Here is a 12,265-nt window from a genome sequence, read left to right as displayed (position 1 = left end):
GTATAGGTCAGTATATCAAACAGTCTTTTTTCTGTTGATTTACCCACATAGGAGAGTTTACTCAACGTAAAAGAGAGAAAAAGCATGCCTGCTGGTAACCATGGAGACCATACAGCATTTCTAAAAGCGACACAAGAGAAACCTTTTCACATTGTGATACCACTTTGTAAAGCACTCACACGCAAAGGCATAACAGATACCATAAATCTACAATCAAAACATTAAATTGATAATTGCAGTGAACGTGTGTGGAAACAAGATGATCACTTTGCAGCAGAAATAAACATGTACTCAACACTTCTTGACACATTCATACACACACGTATACACACACACACATAGACACACAGACACATGCTGAATACCCTCCCTGGGACTTCTAACAGCAGTGTTTGAGTTGTTGGGATCGTGACAAGTGCATATGAAAAGAGCAGTGGAGAGAAATGAGATTTTGGTGGGAAACATTTAATCTCTTTCACACATGGTGCCAGATGACACTGCACAAAGACACACACACACACACACACACACACACACACACACACACACACACACATAAAGCCCCTGCTCAGAAATGGGTGTGAACAGGAAGTAAACAGTGGCAATCTCTCCAAATGGGACAAAACATGTGGTGATTGAACATGGGATGATTTATTACCCATCCACCCTTCTCTGGGTAAAAAGGTGACTCTGTGTAAATGGGTAGAAACAAATGTAACTGTGGTGTGTTAGCTGTACTATCCAGAGTTTGAGTGACATTTCTTCAGCCTCTCCAGAACATACAAAGAAAACCCTTCAGCAATGTCGACCAACACATACACAAACAGAAACACTCATGCAAACATGGAAATGCACACACGCGCAAATCCCGGGTGATAAGGAGAGTGAGCGACTCGCCAAGGAATGTCGTTGCTTGACATTTGTGGAGGACTCACAGAGAGAACTGGAGAGGGATCAGGCAGGAGGGAGTCTGGACAACCAGGATGTAATGGAGCAGATTATTTGTCCATTTTTCCACCAATGCCTGCTTAACACGGCGTTAACAATTCAAATTACCAGGAGTCTCTCAAAGGCTCACCTGCCTTAAAAAAATGCTGTATATGCAGCTCTGAAGGTAGGATAATGGATTTTGGTGGAAAGTAATACTTTATTAACACCAATTTTGAGGTAGTTGTAATTAAGTTGATGCTATTTTTGCTCATCCCAAAAGTACGTTGGACCATCTTATAAAAACATAATTTATCACCTGCAACACTACAGCTCACATGTATCGTTAATAATAACCCAATAACATCACGATACTTTGAAAAGACGTGACCTGACTCCAGGCATACATTTTGGTGGCACTCATGGTGGTGATTATCTAGACCTTTGACCAAACAGTTGGTTATATTAAAAATCTGTGTAAAAGCGTGTCCTGATGGCCAAGTGATGCGTCCCACAGACCAGTGTTATAGCAATCCTAAATGAAGAAAAAGACTATGTTAAATGTTTACAGAAAGGGACAAAGCACTACATCCTCAGCTCAGGTAACACAAAGCCAAATGGCTAATGTACCATATGCACTGGTCTCCCACCAGCTGACACATTGTGTACAGTTGAGACCAGACACGGAAGTAAGTATATTTACTTAAGTGTGTTATTTTTGAGGTACTTCACTTCAGTATATCAGGTTGATACTGTACTGTCATCACAATATATGTAAACTATTTTTACTTGTACTTTACTTTTTGACACTTTAGCACTTTCCCTGAAGTACTATTCATATGGTTGAGTTTCACTTTCACCAAAGTAATATTTTAGAGTCTTATCTTTACCCTTACTCAAGTATGACTTCTGGGTGCACAACACTGGTAGAGCTCAAGAGAGACAGAAGAATAGTATGAGGACAACTTCAGGAAGAGTTAAGGAGTAGCTGCAGCAGCTTTGGCAATCTTGTCCTGCCAAGTGTCCATCTTGTGTTGCATCTTCGGGGAGATGGATATCAAGCTCTGAATAATCAGCAGGTCCTGTTACATAGACAGATAACCGTATCCTCTGACACTTCTCCTGAGGATCTGTGGGTGTAGGCAGACGTTGCTCTCTAGTACAATGTGCCCTTATAGCTGTCATGTATTTGCAACACTATGCGCATTCATGCATGGGTGTGTGTTTTAAAATGTGTGTGTGTGAGAGTGTGTTCATTTATCCCCTTGGTCGTCTACGGTACAGCCCCTATCTGAATCTTCATGCTGGTGAATAAGCTTATTAAAGTCAGCGGTCCCAGCAGTCCGGCGCATCAAAGACTACCAATTACCATCCACATTACAAAGACCGTACTGATGTAAATGGATGTGTAGTTCTGCTTCATATCCTTTCAGCCAGGAATTGTCAGACTGCGGAGCGGTGCACTGATGAGACTAACAGGGCTTTGATTAACCTGACCGGGCTTCAATAATGAAAGAGAGAAAGTCGTAGCAGAAAGTCAGGTTCCCCTGATCGTTAAGATAAACACTGGTACGTGAATTATGTCAATAATCGGTGTTCAGTATTGAAAGAGTTGATCGTGTACTTGCGCCAAAGACCTGTAGTCATTGAGTCAACAGCCATGTTCAAAATTTTTCTTTTAAGGACCAAGACAGTGAGACACAATACCTCTGCTCTCTTTCTCTCTCTCTCTCTCTCTCTCTCTTGCCTCTTACTTGCTGCAGAGCTTTCACCAGGTCGCTATGGTAACTTAGGTTTCCTGCCAAGATCACTTCCAATGCACCAGATTTGACATTTCTCCTTTCTCCGTTTCCTCCTTTTCCTCTCCTGTCCGTCAGTCTGTCTTCCCCCTCCTTGCTCTCACCTCTCACTGGTTGTCAGGGAGCGAGAAACGCATCAGTAATCAACCTTAAACTCCAGCTGACATCACTTGAGCTCACATAGCCCTCAGTGCTCATTTTCCTCAACCCTCCGCCTATCTTGTAAAAGTGAATTAGCAGTTTGTTTGCATGCTTACCCTTCGTTGTGGAATGGAGAGATTTTTGTTTCACTAAAAAAATCCCCCTCGATGCCAATTTCTGCAGCATCTTAAACAAGATAAAAATACATATAACCACTTTTATCTTATGATAAAAGTAACTGCCTAATTACATTTTTCAAGAGAAAAGTCTGGTTTTATGCACTGAATTAATAAGATATTCACAAATGTGCAGGTACTTCTCTTTCTCTAAACTCATACGCTCAGGCAATACACACGGAGTGCATGTGTGTGTGCTTTGTGTGGAGTTTAATTACCTGTGGTAATATGTGTAATTGTGTCAGATGTTTGGGGATTAGAGCTCCAGTCAAAGCGTGATTATTTGAGGCGTTTCTCTTCACTGGTTTTTAAGGGTGAAGGGTTCTTGAGTGTCTCCACTCCAACAGGGAAATCAAACTCTTGGCGCCAAGGCTCCCTTGAAACCAAGCGACCTTAATGTGACTGACTGAGTAGGGACAAAGTACAATGATCTCTACCTACCGTGCTAATTCAGTTTATTGGAGCTCAGAAAAATAGCACAATAATGGAAACTGGTTCTTTTTGATTATGTGTGTCCAGTCAGGGTGGCTCTTTAGAGTCTGTGTGTCCTTAAGGCTCTAACGGTAATGAGTATGGATTGTACATATATTGCAGTTACGGTTGTTAATCCGTCTACTAGAAACAAATTGTTTTAACTAGCTACTTAACTACTAAAAACTAGCTGGAATAAACACAATTGCTCTGTTTCTTTAACTCCAGCTGTTTTCTGTCTCTTTCCTCTTCTCCTCAGTTTTGTTGTTGACACTCTGAAATTTGTTTTGGGAATTCCAAGGCTCTTATCTTGTTTTTTTTTGTGCAACATATTTGCAAATGACAATAAAATTAACTATAAAAAAAAACCTTGGTGTAAGTCAAGAGCAAACATTTCCTAACTTTCTAATTCATCAAGGGAAAACTTGAAGACTGTTCAAAACCATTTTATAACCTTCACAAATCACAATGATTCACAGCTTTCTTGACTGTAGAAATTGAAGGAAATGATAATGTGAAAGAAAATGAAAGAAAATGTGCACCAAAAACAAAATACAGTTAAAATTATAATGACTTTTACGGATAAATATTCAGCAGAGGACCTCAGTCTTCACCAAAGTGGGGGTTGGTCATTTGTGTTGGAATTTGTACTTCACAAATCTACATATTTCCATGAGATTAAAACCACCAAAGATCTCTGCAACTCTCACATTACCAAGTATAATCAGTCCTAGTATAGGACTTAAGAATGTATTTAACAGCAGTGAGTTTTCGGTGGCCGTTGTGGCCTGACCTTGCTGTCCAGCGCTGTCACTTAGCAATAAATGCTGTACAGGACATTCGGAGGACAGAAGCAGACTGAGGGACGCACTTAATAAAAGACACAGCAAGCGCTGACCTACACACGCAGCAAAAGTTTCTTCAGAGCATCTGTTCTCAAAGCAAACCACACACCGAGGTCAATAGGAAGACAGACTCACACTCATACTAGCACACAAGAGGATCCTATACATACACATTCTCTTTCAAAGCCCTAACCCTTACTGCATGTGCATTGCATGTGTTGCCTATACCTTTACACACACCCTTGCCTGAATATCTGATGTGTAACCTTTACCCAATGGGAAACCATTTTGCTAATGAAGTCTGGAACACGACCCTTACATGCAATCACTTTTCTTGGTTTTCTTTAGCAGTGGGGGCGCTGAGACTCCACAAGGACGAGCCCTCTCTCCCTTTCCCTTGGTCTGTCCTTCTCATCTCTATCTCACTTCCTCTCCTTTTCTATCCCTCACACACACACACACACACACACACACACACACACACACACACACACACACACACACACACACACACACACACAAACACAAAGACACCCACCAAAGCTTTGTGCCGAGCACTAATTACTTGTCCTATCGGCCTTCCTCTCAGCTTCGACTCTGGCCTCGCAGAGCTATTGGCTGATAGTTTGGAAGTGTTGAGCCACTGAGAGCGTGGAGGAGAGAAGACAGAGATCGGCTGCCTCTAAAGGGGATTGTCTGGACCTCTGCCCAGTGATGAGATGCGAGAAGCTATGAGACCTCTGCCCGGCTATGTCTGTCCAGTGGCCACTTCTGGCAAAGCACAGACAGACAATGAGGGCACAACTTGGGCCCAGATCTGATAAAGAGAAATACATCTGAGAGATGTTACAGAGACAGATTAATCAGAACAGTGGGACTGTGTAGCCTGGACCAAATATGGATTTCAGGCTCTAAAGCTACCCATGTTGCACGCATACATTAGCCTGTTGTTAGTCCCTAGATGTGAAAACACATTTTCATGAACCACATTTTAAATAAATACTGTTTAAGGTGCAATATGTAAGAACAAACTTTAAACACAGACTACGAAAGGACTGAAGGGAAATCCATATTTGAGCATGGACAACACCCATAGTACGTCAGAGTTCTGAGGTCTTACTGCCCTGTGAGACACCACTAAGCTTCAGTGATTCATACATGAACACAGACGAACACAAACAAATACAGACGCACACATGCTGCAGTTATTTCTGGAATGTTTTGCAGACTCCCCCCTTGAAAAATAAATCCAACTGGAAGGCCAGAAGAGCAGTAATGAGTTTCTCTGTTTTCTTTGTTTTTGGCCAACAGCTGAATCGTGATCTGAGTGAATGTGCTACCGTCGAGGCACAGAGCGGAGAGAAGGAACAGCTCCACAGATTAGACACATTTTTTCTCACTGTATGCAGAGGGCAAGACTTCAAAGACAAACCCTCAGAAGTGAGCTGCAACACTGTTAATTAGGTGGAGCCAGTTCATATGAAAACAAAGCACAATAATTCAATCAGGATTTTAATATGTTGCAGAAAGAGACTGCAATCATCAAATCCACAATATTACAGTCATTTTCCTCCATTTGTAATGGCTAAGCATTGTTGATATTGCTTATAATGAAAGTGCAACAAGCGTATTGTTTTATATGCTCCCCTGTGGTTCTCTGTAATTGAATTTACTCCACTCAGTGGTGGTTTGCGTGCACGTTCGTGCATGGCTTCTGTCTGTTTCTATGGGTACCTGTCTATCCTCTCCATCCAACAGATCGGATGCTGCCCGTTTACTAATGTCTATGCCTGTGTTGCAGCCTAGCAGACAAACACTGTGGCAAAATCCCCAGGAGCAGAAGCTGTAAGATTCAAAAAGACCTGTTCCACATCTCCACAGCATGTAAATTGCAGCTCCTCAATCAACATCCAACTGTGCCTTTTTCCATCTGAGCCCGACCACATGGCCACTAGTGAGCTCGTTTTGCATGTAAACAGCAGGTTATAGCCGTCACCAAACCCTCCATCAGCTTCAGGATAGCTCAGGCTGCCGTTCCCACTGATTATAATGGAGCTGCTTAATTGAGTTAACCACTGCCGAGTTGCTTGGGGCTGCTAATAAGAGTGCAATGGATGGATCGAAAAGTTAACCATCTAAAAACAAGAGTGCTTGGATATTGTAGTTTTAATTCTGTGAACGTAGGTGAAGTACTTTGTCTCTCAGTTCTTTATAACCAAAGGCTGTGACACAAGCCTCAGTCACTGCACACCATGGTGCAGTGGGTCACTGAGTCAATGCTGACACATGAGTGGCTTCAGCACTGTGAGATGCAATCACAAAACCTCTCCTACCTATTATCACTTACAGGTTTGTGAGAGATAATAATGAACACAACCTGTCACAGACAGATTCATCTTATTCACCCAGGTGTGACAGCATCAAGTCAAAATGAAATTATCCACTAAACTGAAGCTGCAGAGTCGAAGATGTTTTGCCACTAATCTAAGAGCCCTCTCTAGGTCTGAACTGAAGAAGCCCGGGTGAGTGGATAATTTCATTTGGACTTGACAAAGGTGTCAGGGACAAACAGGCCCTGCTCACCCACCTCCTGCAATGCAGAAAAGGAGGTAGCAGTCCAACAACAGCTCACAGATCTGTTGTCCTGGTGCTAAACCTTGAGAAGGATGCAGACACATACCGCAAAGCAGGCGAATAGACAACTGTTTGCTGCACAAATATTTCAGTGAACAAACTACTGAGGCATGAAGGTGTGTAAAATGCCATTACATACTGCAGATGGGTAAAAGAGCACCAGACTGCTCATTTACATCACCCAAGGTACAACCTTGTGTTTTGCTGGCGTCACGGCAGGGAGTGCAAGCATCTGAGAGCACCCTCTTAAGCCTATAGAGCCCATTAGAGGGTAAAACCTGGATGAAATAAAGCCAAGGTTGTGCATTTTCACTTGAGCTCTACCAGCACAGGTGGAACCCTGTTGCTTGGCCTGTTCCTCGACTCAGCATGAACACCAGGTTAGGGTATGACAGCGATTTATTAAGCCTGTACCAGGAAGGGCTGGTGGGTTGGTCCTTTAACATTAAAGTCAGTTAAAGGGCACCACTGCCTGTGTAAAATCAAGTCTTATTTATATAGGCAGTGCAGGTTGTCCTCATCAGAAAGAAAAACCCTATTGGTCCTATTACGATCCATATTTATGCTTCTTGTTAGGTGATGACTTCTAGTGGGCATAGTCATTTTTATGGCAGCTAAGTAGAAAGTCAAATAAACTACTATAAAGACCACATAGGGAGGAGGTTAGGTGTTGATGGTTGGGTCAAACAAGCACAGGACTTTCGCTCAGGACCGCTAATCGTCTCCAGTGTAATAAGTAAAAGCCAACAGTGAGTTGTTTTAACTTACTTACATAGTTATGTCACTGAAGTCAGAATGTAATGTAGGTATGTTCATAACTTAAGTTACATAAGTAACGTAGCTCTTTAAGAACGAGTCAGGAATGAATCAGGAACTACTTCATAATTAAGGAACAGACGAGAGACACCACATTAAGAAATCATTAGGTTATGATTAGTTCATAAATATCTGTGACTCGACATACTGACCACTTTCTTCATGAGCGTTTCCTGATTAAAGGTGCAAAATGTAAGAATTTTGGTTGAAAACATTCAAAAAAATAACTAAAAATAACCACAGAATGTGAAGGGATAACAGTTTACTATAGCTGTTACTTTGGTGATATGCTGCCTCTTATTTGTTTTGGGTATAAATTCAACAGATTGCCAGTTCTTACATATTGTACTTTTAACTACAAACCAGCCGCTGAGTGACACATGCTAGTAACTTTACTTAAAGGTACACAAAAACAGTAACTTATGATTAAGTATGCAGTAATTAATAAGTGGTTATTGGCTTGTGCAAAAATTCATTAAGACAGTGGTCAGTATGTTGATTCACTTATATTTACGAACTAATCATGACTTAATGATTCATTAATATAGTATCTCCAAGTCTGTTCGCTGTCGTTATCTGCTTTATAGTCCTCGAATCACAGTAACTCAGGGATTACTGTTTGCCGAAATCACAAACTCGTCTCAGAGGGCTCAAAATCTTATATAAACATTAAACCATAAGGGAGCTAACATGTTGATTTGTTTTCATACTACAACCCTATGTTAATTGTATGTACAGATATCTGCTCCAGCACACAACAACATGATTCATGCAAGGGTTCTCTGATTGAGAACAACGCATTCAATTACAGGCTGATTGTTTGCCATGACAACAGCCGAGAGTTATCCAATAACAGGCGTTTAATCATAACGCCCATTCCTCTTTGATGAGATGAGGTGAAATGTAATGCTGGAGTGTTTGCAAGAGAATTAAATTACAAAATAATCCATGACTTTATTAAACCTCTTGTTCTATTGATCTACACGCACAGTAATTGGATGTATGCAAACTTCTCACCTACCAGAACATGAGTTGCCAAATGAACTCAAGAGCAACAACGCTGTTATCCTTGACACATGCTGCCCAGAGTGACCAGAGAGTGTTGACTTAACATAAAATGGAACAAAGATGGGGGAAATATTAGGGTGGATGTAACACAGCTCAGAGCATGCAGAACAGTGACGGTTTACTTGAGTGGATTTTTGAGGTCATGCTAATGTTAAACACTGAATCAATCCTTGACGATGGATAGAGGGCAAACGCATAAAGTAAGAGAAAGAGACGGAGAGACGAAATGACAGTGAAAATGAGAGAGACAGCGAAGCCGGCGGCAAAGTCAACACTGTCATTACAGTGACGATTAGATCAGTAGGAGGAGTGAACCAGGGAGCGGAGACACTAAACACCTCAGAACACAGCTGAGGGGCTCTGACATGACCTTCATGAGTTGAGATGCTCACATGACCTCGCTAAACTAACACTAACTTAATGTTCAGTATTACAAGTAGGAATAAGAAGGTAGCCACAACATATTATGATACGTTAGCTATGATAGCCAACAGCGACATGCAGATTTGAGTCTGTACCATGACTTATATTGTAGAGAGGATACATTAGCTCAGTTTGTTGTTTGTTTGTCATTTTTTAAAATATAATTGACCACTTTAAGATGAAACTATATGGACTTAACTGTCTGAATGCCACAAGGAGCTTCATACATACCAAATGTATAAAACAGAGAATGTGGTAGAAAGTTAAACACACAGTATGTACAGTATATCTGCCACCGGGGGTCTCTCGATCATAACAATGAAAACAAATAGCAGTAGCATGCAATCATTGGATTTGCTGTGACTTTTGTGTGACATTTTATGCACATTCACGTTCCTTCTTCCTTCCTCATTCTGAAGTATCATTGTGATGTTCCCAGGAAGTTAAAGTGACAGGAGACCAAATGAAACGCACCATTACCTTGAATTAAGTATGGATTTCTCTGGGTTTGAATATTGTAGGATCATGTCATATATTATATATTTAAAGGTGCATTATGTAGTTTTGGGGAAGAGATTTTAGGAAAAGAGAAGTTTCTTCACTGATAGTGTTTCATGACTGAATAAACTGAACTGTCCTTAAAGGACAACACAATTTCATACTATTTTACTGCATTTATTTTTGCAGGACCGTTCTAAGTAGCTACTGTTCTAGCTTCAGAACAGAGGACAGCCTGTTTATATTGAAACATATTAAATAACTATTTCTGAGTTTGTATTATTACATCTTTTCTTTTTTCGAAACTACATAGTGCCCCTTTAAGTGCTCAAGTACTGTACTTAAACGCACTTTTGAGATACATGTACTTCACTTGAGTATTTCATTTTCTGCCACTTTATACTTGTACTCTACGAAATATTAAGATTTAACGTGCAAAACCTATGTGATCAGTTTATAGTATTCTTAGCATGTTTATAGATTATATCTCTCAGCAGTATACAGAGTTAGAGCTACAGCTACAACGTTAAAATGCTGCTCACATGTAAACGTAATAATGACAAAATGATAAATAAAATATTACTAGTATAACACTTACATGGGCCATCCTGTTGCATAGTACAGGTGATACAGTTTCTTTATCAATACTTCTGGACTTTTACTTAAAGGGGCTATGTAGTTTACAAGTATAAGTTAACAATATAGACTATTATATTTGTATATTTATTTAATATATTGCCATAACTGAATTAACAAGACATCCTCAGAGGGGAATAAGGTCCCCAGAACATTGTTTGAAGCTAGAAGGTGGCTACTTAGAACGGTCCAGCAAATATAAAATATAAAACAGTATGAAATTGTGTTGTCCTTTGAGGAAAGTTTGTTTATTCAGTTTATTCAGTCATGAAATATATTTACCTCAAAGCCACATAACACCCTTTTAAACAATGAAATACACCCAGAACTTTTACTAACTATCAAGTAGGCCTGTTAATATATTAAGTAAAGGATCTAAATACTTATCATGATATTGGTGACACTGTCAAGAGACCAGATCATCAAAATATGCGGCTGTCTTTATCATTTGCCCCCACTTTAATCTGCATGATAAATTATTTAAATGACTAAATCAAAACCGTGAACTCTGTGTGGTGTCACATTCAAGAGAAGATCATATCGCGCCTGCGGATAGAAGAAAATTAACGTAATCAGACGCTGTCTTTTGAAAGAAGAGGTTAAATGTCAACTCGAGTCTGTGCGAATACAACACGACAGAAAGGCTCTGATGTCTTGCAGGTTTTCTATGCGCTGAAACATTTCTGACAAAAACAAATTTAAATAGCGTTTTTGACAAACACATGAAAAAGACTCCAGTGCGCTCCATTACATATCTCTCCAGCAAAACAATGTGCTTCAATCAAAGTGCACTTACAGTTTGCTTTCACTTGACCACCTGTAGAACTCCAACAATGCCTCGGCTGATTGTTGTTTTCTGCAGTTGAATTATCCAGAGAGAATTTCTGTGTCAGTGACTAACTTAATTTAGCTCAAAACAATGTAAAACAAAAAACAGAGCCTCTGTAAGCACACACACGGTGTTGAGCCTGCTACAGCGACTACCCCGAGGTTCATTGACCTCAGTCTTGGTGTTTTTATAGTTCCCCATCCCATGTTTGTGAAATGGTAACAGCAGTGAATGATGCGTGGGCGTAAGAGGGGATCTGAAAGTGACAGATGAGTCTGACTCTTGCCCCAGAGTCCTTGTCTCATCCTTGATAGGGGGTTAGGGACAGTCGATCATTCTTCGCTGTGGCTCCCCTTATAGGCTTCTCTCAGCCAATGAGGGATGAAGAAAAGGCAGAGCTTCAGAATTCACCTCAAGCTTCATGTCTAGAGAGAGAAACAACATATGAGACAGAGGAAGAAATCCTTCTTCGTGAAGCCTAAATGCTTATTGTTGAACGGAAAAAATAGATGGAAAAACTCGGGAGGATATTAGATAAAGCCCGTGTTTTTTTTATGATGCTGAAATCTTCTCCAGAGAGGAGAGGGTTTGTGTTATTGCTCAGCCACCCAATATTTTTTTTTTTCACCTGTATTAGCTTTCTGTTTTGTTTTCTTTGGTTATGTAACTGCGCTGCAACTGAGAATAATAAGGTTGTGTAAAACACACAAAGTCACAATGATACAGACAGAAGAAAAACACAAGTCAGAGGGATGATTTTATACCTCTGAATAACAGCTTTACTACTGCCAGTAATTTCTCTGTTACTCACTGTAACCTCTGATGACTTGAGTTCCTGTAAATGTGTGTGTGTGTGTGTGTGTGTGTGGATACACCGTTATGTGTGTGTGCCTGCACATGTCTGCGTGTATATATCACACGCTGGGGAACAATAATTTCCTTAATCATGGAAGGATTCTCAGAGGAAGAGACTGTAATATCGCCAATTACTCTGCCTTCCAC

The 12,265-nt window shown here is 40.5% G+C and overlaps 1 protein-coding gene across 1 annotated transcript in view; it reads right to left on the bottom strand.

The window, feature by feature from the left end:
* shank3a (SH3 and multiple ankyrin repeat domains 3a) overlaps positions 1–11,373 on the bottom strand; it is a 195,123-nt gene extending 183,750 nt beyond the window's left edge. The window contains exon 1 of the mRNA XM_073471272.1: positions 11,231–11,373. The gene's annotated coding sequence lies outside the window, so the exon portion shown is untranslated. The remainder of the gene's footprint in view (positions 1–11,230) is intronic.
* Positions 11,374–12,265: the final 892 nt, after the last annotated feature.

This window comes from Pagrus major, chromosome 8, assembly GCF_040436345.1.
Source record: "Pagrus major chromosome 8, Pma_NU_1.0".
In the NCBI taxonomy this organism is placed as follows: domain Eukaryota; kingdom Metazoa; phylum Chordata; class Actinopteri; order Spariformes; family Sparidae; genus Pagrus; species Pagrus major.
Note: the sequence above shows the minus strand (reverse complement) of the source record. Positions and strands in the feature narration are given on the sequence as shown.